This window comes from Macaca fascicularis, chromosome 1 (genome assembly GCF_037993035.2).
Source record: "Macaca fascicularis isolate 582-1 chromosome 1, T2T-MFA8v1.1".
NCBI classification, from domain to species: Eukaryota; Metazoa; Chordata; class Mammalia; order Primates; family Cercopithecidae; genus Macaca; species Macaca fascicularis.
Window position 1 is genome coordinate 53,688,748 of NC_088375.1, and position 9,169 is coordinate 53,697,916.

Sequence of the window (9,169 nt, forward strand, 5' to 3'; positions counted from 1 at the left end):
TAATTATAGATCCATAGAACTTAAAGATCAGAAATTTTAAGCAGTAATGTTAATTATGCAAGACTATGACCACATATGTAATTCATTTACTCTGTACAACTAGAAACTAAACTACCATGTGGCCCAGAGAAATATTTGGAATCTTTCCTATATCATTTGTTCCTTGTTATCCAAGGCGAATTGGTTCCAAAGCTCCCCAAGGATAACAAAATCAACGAATGCTCAAGTTCCTTATACAAAATCGTATAGTATTTGCATATAACCTACATACATCCTCCCATATACTTAAAATCATCTCTAGATTATTTATAATACCTAATACAATATAAATGCTAGGTAATTGGCTGTTATACTATATTGTTTGGAAAATAATGACAAGAACAGTCTGTACATGTTCAGTACTGATGAAATCATCCATTTTACTCCCAAATATTTTCTCTTCATTGTTGGTTATATCTATGAATGTGAAACCCATGGATATCAACTGTATATTAAATGGCGACTTCTTGAAAAAGCCTTCTCATTCTCTTCTAACAACAGACTAACAGAAATTTTTAAAAATCGTTACCTCAAAAAAATGTTTTGGACAATTAATAGGCTATCTATTTAGCTAAGTAAGTTTTGAAGCTTTGGCACAAAAGAAAATTCGTGCTATAAGATAAATCAAAAGTGAGATTTACAATATAGTATATATTAGATGCTCAGTAAATGAACGTTGACATAATGAATAAATGAGTTTTTGCCAGAATAATAATTTAATGTATTATCTAACATGCCATTTAAATCAAAACTTATTTTTAAGGTATAATTTTAAAAATATTTGCTAGCATAAAAAAAGATCAATGATGAAGGCAAGATGAAAAATACAGTAGTTAGGCTTTATTTTGGGGATTTACATCAAAAAACAAAAATTGTAATTGCTTCTTATTTGTATTCAGTGTATTTGGTTTTCTAGAGCTGATATAACAAAGTACCACAAACTGGGGTAGCATAAAACAATCAAAATTTTATTCTTTCTGGAAGTTCAAAGTCTGAAATCAAGATGTCAGGAAGGCCATACTCCTTCTGAAGGCTCTAAGAAAAGTTGGTTTCTTGCCTGTGTCCTAGCTTCTGATGGTTAACATCAATCCTTGACATCCCTTGACTTGTAGTTACATCACTCTAATCTCTGCCTCTGTTATCACACGGCCTATTTATGCCTGTATTTCTGTGTCCAAATTTCTACATCAGTCATGGATTTAGGGTCCTCTCTGATCCAGTATACTTTCGTATTAAATAATTTCATCTGCAAAGACCCTATTTCCCAAATAAGGTCACATTCACAGGTCCTGAGTGGACATGAACTTGCAGGAACACTATTCAGTATACGAAGTCTCTGTTGTAAATATACAATGGTTTTCAACTTGACTCTATAATCATAGTTCTCTTTTGGAGTGTGTTGGTGGTAGTGGTGTTTCTTTACATATAAACTAGATACATTTTAAAACTGTTGAAGTTGCTTTTCTGTTTCTTATATTTAAATGTTTTCCTCTCTTAATTCAAGTAGTTTATTCATCACAAGTTGATTGAGGACATACTGTTAATTTTCAATTTACTGGTTATAAAATGATTGTGTGCAGTGTTCCTAGTGTCTTCACGGAAACTTAGACAATAGCTAGCTTCCTCCTTTTCTTATAAGTGCACAATCTTTTTCAAACTGCAGTTTCATTTTCCCCAAAAGTTTTGTAATACTGCAGCATTTTCAGATGATTTAAGGATTTTTTTCTTTTATATTGACCCATCTCTAAAATAAGGGTGATTTTCAGAATACTAGAAACCCATGTGTCCCACTTAAGTCCTGTATTTTCTTTGGCCAATACTGGGTGAGCAATTGGAAATAACTCTTTTTTTCCCCCAAACATTTGAAGCTATCATCTCTCGTTATTACTATTTCTTCTTTTCTCATTCTATTTCTAGAGAAAGAGAGCTGAAATGTAGTAACATTCCAGCCTCAAAACTACTTATATTGATTTTGTTACACTAATAGAAGTAACACTTAGAAAACCTCGTATTCTTATCTCTGGCATTTTTAATAAAATATTCAGCAGAATTATATTAAATTCTTTGGAAAATGTAAAGGTTTTTAAAAGCAAAAATAATCTTAAACTAAAATTCTTATTTCATTACTACCTTATGAGAATAAAATAAATTTATTTTAGATATTTTTTATATGCCTTAGCAGTTATTTTAATTTTAAAAAGTCTTATAATAGGTTAAATGTAAAAACAGAAGGGAAACATATATATGTGTGTGGTTAAATATATAGGTATATGAACTTTGTATATATACACATATATATGCATATAAGTACATATGAATATATTATTATAACATATAATTCAGACGTGTGTGTGTGTATATATATATTTTATAACATACATAATACAGATATATGCATATTATGTAGTTATTACAGCCATTGAAAGAAAAAAAATATTAATTACAATGAATGTTTGATATTTGATGCTGTACATCATCTTAGTGGGAAGAAGAGGGTGCTAAAATACCTAAGTAGAGTCTTGTGATTTTTCCCACTTCCTCCACAATGTCCCAAGACCTCTGGTTCCTTGAATGCCCTAGTGGTATTTAATCATTGAATTTGCAATTGATGAGCTCAGATCATTTGAGCTCTGGCAATGCTCAACTGGCATTACAGTTTGAGCGTTGGCTAAACCCCTATTAGGTCTTGATACATATAGGCCTACCTCCTCTCCATTTGTAGTGACCCAATCAGTGACGTGCCTCAATCTCACCTATAACTCACTAATGTATCACTCTTTAAGTCATAATGAACTTCTGCATGTATTCCAGACCATAAAGCTTTCTTGGTGTTTAAAGTCAAGACCTCCCTCTGCCAAAGAGTGATGTGTCAAATGGTATACTTTGGTCAGGTCAAATCCATCAGACCTTCTCCTTACAGAGTTTAAATTGGAAACATCTGTTTTAGTTTCCCTTATATCTCCTTCATACCTGTGTGTTTCTAAAGCCACATCCCAGGCTTAGTCATGAAAGAGAATTAAGAAAAGTAGGAACCCTAACACTGGTCTACAAGCCTTTTTTAGAAACGCTTGGGGCCTGATGTGTTTCAGAATTCAGAATTCAGGGGATTTAGAAAGGTAATTATGTAAATCTATTATATATTTAATTACACCTTCAATGGGATTTCAGGTATTACTCCCAATGAAATACATTAATATTTCTGTGTATATATATCTGCACACACTCACACACACACTCACAAGTATAAAACACAGAGATAAGATACAGCCTCTCATCAGTACAAGTCAGTTTCTGCACATTATTCCTATACTAGAAAAGAAGATGGATAACCAGATGAGGCCCTGATATGCTAAGAACATCAAAAATACCTCTGCCTTCTGGGACACAAAACCAGGTTACAAATTATCTTTCCTTTCTCACGCCCCAACTTTCAAAGACAGCCAGTCCTCTATAATAACCATGGGTTCCACACCCACAGATTCAACAAACCACAGACTAAAAATATCTGAAAGAAAAACAGCACAGATAACAATACAATAATAAAAGACTATGCAATTTTTTAAAAATCTCATAGGGTTTAACACCAATTTACATATCCTTTACATTGTATTAGATATTATACATAATCTATAGATGATTTAAGGATATGGCAGGATATACATAGATTAGATGCAAATACTACATTACCATTTGATATAAGGAATTTGAACATCCATGGGTTTTGGTATTCCAGGGTGTCCTGGAGCCAATCCCCCACAGATTTGAAGGGATGAATATATTTCCTTACTCAAAAAGGCCAAAATCTGTTCTCTCCTGCCTAAGTATCCTGGCTCAATCTTAGATGGGGAAGGCTACAAATAAACATTATTTAAAAGATAAACATGTCAAGTGAAAATTAAATATGATAGTGAATATAAATTACTTTGAAAAATAAAACAGTTTATATATATATAATACATATTTTTGTTTTACTTATTTCCAACTAGTAATTTAAAATTTAATATAGGAAAAATTATTACTGGATGCTCAAGCAAGCTCTTGGTTTAGTAAACCAGATATTCCAGTACCAAGATATCATTTCACCGACTACTTGCCAATTGCAGAAGGGAAAATAAAAGCTCCTTTGCAATGGATAAATCTGGGGCATACTACTTTAAAAACTGTCAATCAAAGTTTGTACTACTACGTCTGTAATCCCAGTACTTTGGGAGGCCAAGGCAGTTGGATCACTTGAAGTCAGGAGTTTGAGACTGGCCTGGCCAAAATGGTGAAACCCTGTCTACTAAAAATACAAAAATTAGCCAAGTGTGGTGGCACACACCTGTAGTCCCAGCTACTTGGGAGGCTGAGACAGGAGCCAAGATAGCACCACTGCTCTCCAGCTTGGGTGACAGAGTGAGACGCTGTCAAAAAAAAAAAAAAAAAAAAAAAAAAAAAAAAGAAAAGAAAAAGCAGTACTACTAATAATGAAACACATTGATGCTGCATTGAGGGTATATCACCTGCATAGTATTCTTGAGGAAAAAGTAATTCTAATTGTGAGGAAACGTTCAGACACTTTCAGATTGATAATCACTCTAGAAAACAACTATCAAGGACTTTAAACAAGAAAAAGACTCCCTCCCCAGAAAAGCTGTAGAACATCTAAGGGAGGCTAAAGAAACTTGATAATTAAATGTGTGACTTTTGGCTCCTGGATTAAAAAGTGTAAAATAATGATTTGTCCAGTGAGACAAATGTTAAAAATATGGACTCTAGGTTAGATTATATAATAATGGCAAAATTGTATTTCCTGAATCTGATAAGGGTATATTAGTAATGCAGAAGAAAACGCTCATGTACTTAGGAGAGGTATGATGAAGTAACTAGGTCAAAATTACTTCCAAATGGTTATAAAAAGAAAAAAGGTGCTCATGCATAAAGAAAAAAATGGAGAGAGAGTAAGGAGGAGGAGGAGAACTTAAAGATATAAAACAAATATAGCAAAATATTAACAGTTTGTAAATCTAGTTGAAAAAAAGAACTATATGAGTATATCTTATACTATTCCTTTAAGCAGAGAAAACATGTTTCAATATGAGTATAATTGTAAACATTGAATGTTCATTTGTGGTTTGCTGAAAGGATTTTTGTAACAAACACAGTTAGGAAACACGAGCTCTAGTGATGTTACTAATTACTAGGGTAGCCTTGCTGCCTACACTTTTTCTCAGTTTCTACATTGGTAAATGAATCTCCACAGTCTCTTTATCTCTAAAATTCTATGAACATGAAATATCTAATTCAAATTGATTTATACAAGTACTTGTGGGAAGAGTCAACTAAGGAAAATAAAATGTTTACTGTGGCGTAGATAGGATCTTAAAATCAACCGAACATGGTATAGAAAAGAGCATAGAAAAAAAACGCTGGAATAGGATGTGTCATGTCAACCACACTTCTGCCTTTGCCCAGCGTTTTCCTATTGTATTTCAATTTACTCCCCCTTTATCAATATTCTAATTCAAAAATAATCTAAACAATGAGTGGCAATTTTTATAAAATATTCTTTAATGTAGAATTGCTCTCAATACAAAAATGAAATACCAATCATCAGTGTTTTATTTATTTACAAGAGCAAATTTAGACAATTTGATAAATCTGTGTAAAGCATTCAGGTAATCAACAAAGAATTCTGAGGTTCATAAAAAAACACTACACTCAACAGACCTTCATGACACTATATAATAGATTGATTTTTAATGTAGTGTAGAGATTAGTCTCAGTGAATAGAGATTACTAACTGTAATTAGTTTTGGTGACTTAGAAAAATACTATCTATGATGATTGATGATACTCCAGCCACGTATGTGAGAGCCAATAATTAAATTAAATTACACACATGGCATGAAGGAATTTTATGCCATTTTATTTGTGCATTGCATATTGTCCTTACCTAAGAATTATTCAATAATGTTTTGGCCAATCCAATTTTATTTTAATAGATTTACACAAAAGTTTTATTAGCTACTAATTAGTTGGAAAATTTTAAATCTGCTGTGTTATGCTGCTTTATGTGTACATTTTTGATAGACTATTTTAAAACAATTGTTCTCATCAAGGGACATTTTAGAAAATAAATTATATTGCAAACAATCTTGTGTGGTTTTTTGATTTTTGTTTTTTTTTTCTGACTCTGGGATTATGTTATGTCTGTGTTAATTGAATAACAGGATCTGTTCAATTAACTTCTTCAGTCATGCTATAAAAACCTTTGCCTAATATAGAAAATCATATACTTTATTATCACAATCTAATATACATTCAAGTTTTTGAAATAATGAGCCCAGCATGCTACTTTTCTAATTTATGTGCAATCAAGTTGCATAACCTCCCTTCATATGCTTTATAAAGAATCTATGCACAGGATAGATTATTGAATCATGAGAAATATTTCAAAATATAGATATTTCCTGTCTTTTCTTTCCCATATACCTTTTCCTATCCTTTCCTTTCAACTCTGCAAAATGGTATCACACAAATTTGGCATGGCACGAATAGCTCATACCAACCTGACCCCAACAAAAGTTTCCATCTAATCCCAGCATATATGTGACATTCATGTCATACCAGGCCATCAGTCTCAAACACTTTATTCATTTTCATATTCTAATGCCTTTCTTTATGCTGAGTTTGGTAGTCATATCAGAGTCATAAGGGTTCTTGTTCACTATGTTTTCAAAGAAAATGGTAAGAATGTACTTTTCTGCTCCTTTTGAAGAGTGATGCGGATATAGGCCTTACTTCCATGAGTCAACCATGAGCATAAGTATGTAAATTCTGAGAGGAAGTCATAAGAGCTGATAAATTATTTACTGTATTCTCTTCTCCTGCCATGATGATCACAGAAGCATGTATTGAGATGAGTCTTCGTCAGCCGAGGGTTCTGAGTGTCAAACGTGCAGAGTTCCTGTGTCAGGCTGTTGACATGAAATAGAATTGAACTCACTTGGCTCAAATAAATATAATTTAATGAAGGTACTATGTAGAGAGGTGGGACCTGGACCAAGGGAAATTACAATAAATATTGAGGCCTCTAGAGACAAGGCCTGTATTAGTTCATTTGTGCTGCTTTAACAAAATACCACAGACTGGGTAATTTCTATAAAATACAAATTTAGTTCTTATGGTTACAGGGGCTGAGAAGTCTAAGATCAAGGTGCTTGTAGGATTGGTGTTTGGTGGGAGCTGCTTTTTGCTTTCGAATTGACACCTTGTTGGTGTGTCCTTTGTAAGGGAGGAACACTCTGTCCTCACATGGCAGACAGACAGAAGGCAAGAGGCTGCTCCTTAGCTCCCTTCAACCTAGAACTCTTTTATAAAGGTGCTAATCTTATTCGTGAGGGGAGAGCCCTCATGACTTAATCAACTCCTAAAGGTCACACCTCTTACTACTGTTGCATTGGATATTAAGTTTCAACATTAATTTTGGAGGGGGCACCATTATTAAAACTGTAACAAGTGCTGAGTAGACAAAAGAAGGGAATAGCATTATGGCAGCTCAGTGGTTGCTAAAATTATGGAAAAGGACCCATCCAGCCTAGGTCAGGGGGGCATAGCCACTGGCAGAGACAAGAGACCAAAGCAGGAAAGATGTTTTGAGAAAATGTGTAAGACTCCCTCATCCCACAATCTGTTCTCCTTTATATGCTTTCTATTTTCTACCTCCAACCAGAAGCCATCCAGCAAGGAATCTCAGAAGATACTTTCTTTAGTGTTGAGTTTCCTGAAGCATTAAGCCTCTAACATTTGTGGGTTATTATTTATTTTTTTTTTTTTATGAGACTAAGTCTCCCTCTGTCGCCCAGGCTGGAGTGCAGTGGCCAGATCTCAGCTCACTGCAAGCTCCGCCTCCTGGGTTTACGCCATTCTCCTGCCTCAGCCTCCCGAGTAGCTGGGACTGCAGGCGCCCCCCACCTCGCCCGGCTAGTTTTTTGTATTTTTTAGTAGAGATGGAGTTTCACCGTGTTAGCCAGGATGGTCTCGATCTCCTGACCGCATGATCCGCCCGTCTTGGCCTCCCAAAGTGCTTGGATTACAGGCTTGAGCCACCGCACCCGGCCACATTTGTGGGTTATATCACATTACAATATAACCTTTTATGATTGATAATAAAATTACTACAAGGAATGGGATGCTACTGCAACCAAAACCCAAGATATATAACAATGGCTTAATAATTGGCAGGAGTTGAGGAAATGTCATCAGAGACTAGAGAGATAACAATCTGCATAACACAGTGGCAAAATATTTGGTAAAATTTTACATCTGGTAACTTTAAAAACAGATTATATACCTAATACATTTGTAGCTTTAGGGAAAATTGGTGGGAAAAGCAATATTGGTTGCACCTTCTATTAGCTACTAGTTGCTTCCTATAAGGTGACACAAAAGAGGTGAGTTTAGAAATGAATTACCCAATGTGCAAGCAGGAATGAAAAGGAAGAGAGAAAGAGTTCACAAATTCAGTCTTGTAGCACTGAAAGAAGAAACTCTCTCAATTCCTATTATTATAAAAGTACTTTGAGAAAAGTTTTGTGTGACAAAGGATGATTGAACAAGAGCCTTGTCCCAAATAACAAATCAAGAGTATGACCATCATGGCCATGGTTAAAACCTTTGAAGAGAGTGTCAAAATAGACATATATCTAAAAGTAAATCCTTTGTTTAGACAAAATTGTTCAAGGAGGGAAAATGAATGCAACTCTCCCAACTGAGCTACTGATTATTATTTCAGTTTTGTTACTGTAAAATCACCTATCCTATCCTCAGTTGTGAACCTGAAATATTCTCTCTGCTTTGTTCTGTTATTTGCTTAGGAATCTTGTAAACATCTGGGGTAAATGTGATAACATGTGCCCTTCAGCATTTGCTCCAATCTTCATTTAGTGTGTTTTTCTTTTCTGCAGAGACTAGAAAGAAAAGGCTACATCTCCAAGATCCCCTTATAGCTAGGGTCCTAAATCTGATTTAGGTTCTGCCAATCAGATACAACCCTATGAGACTTGTATTTATAACTGAAATAAATGGGGAAAAAAGAAACAGCACAAACACATCAATTTTGCTAAGATGGATCTATCACATAAAATTC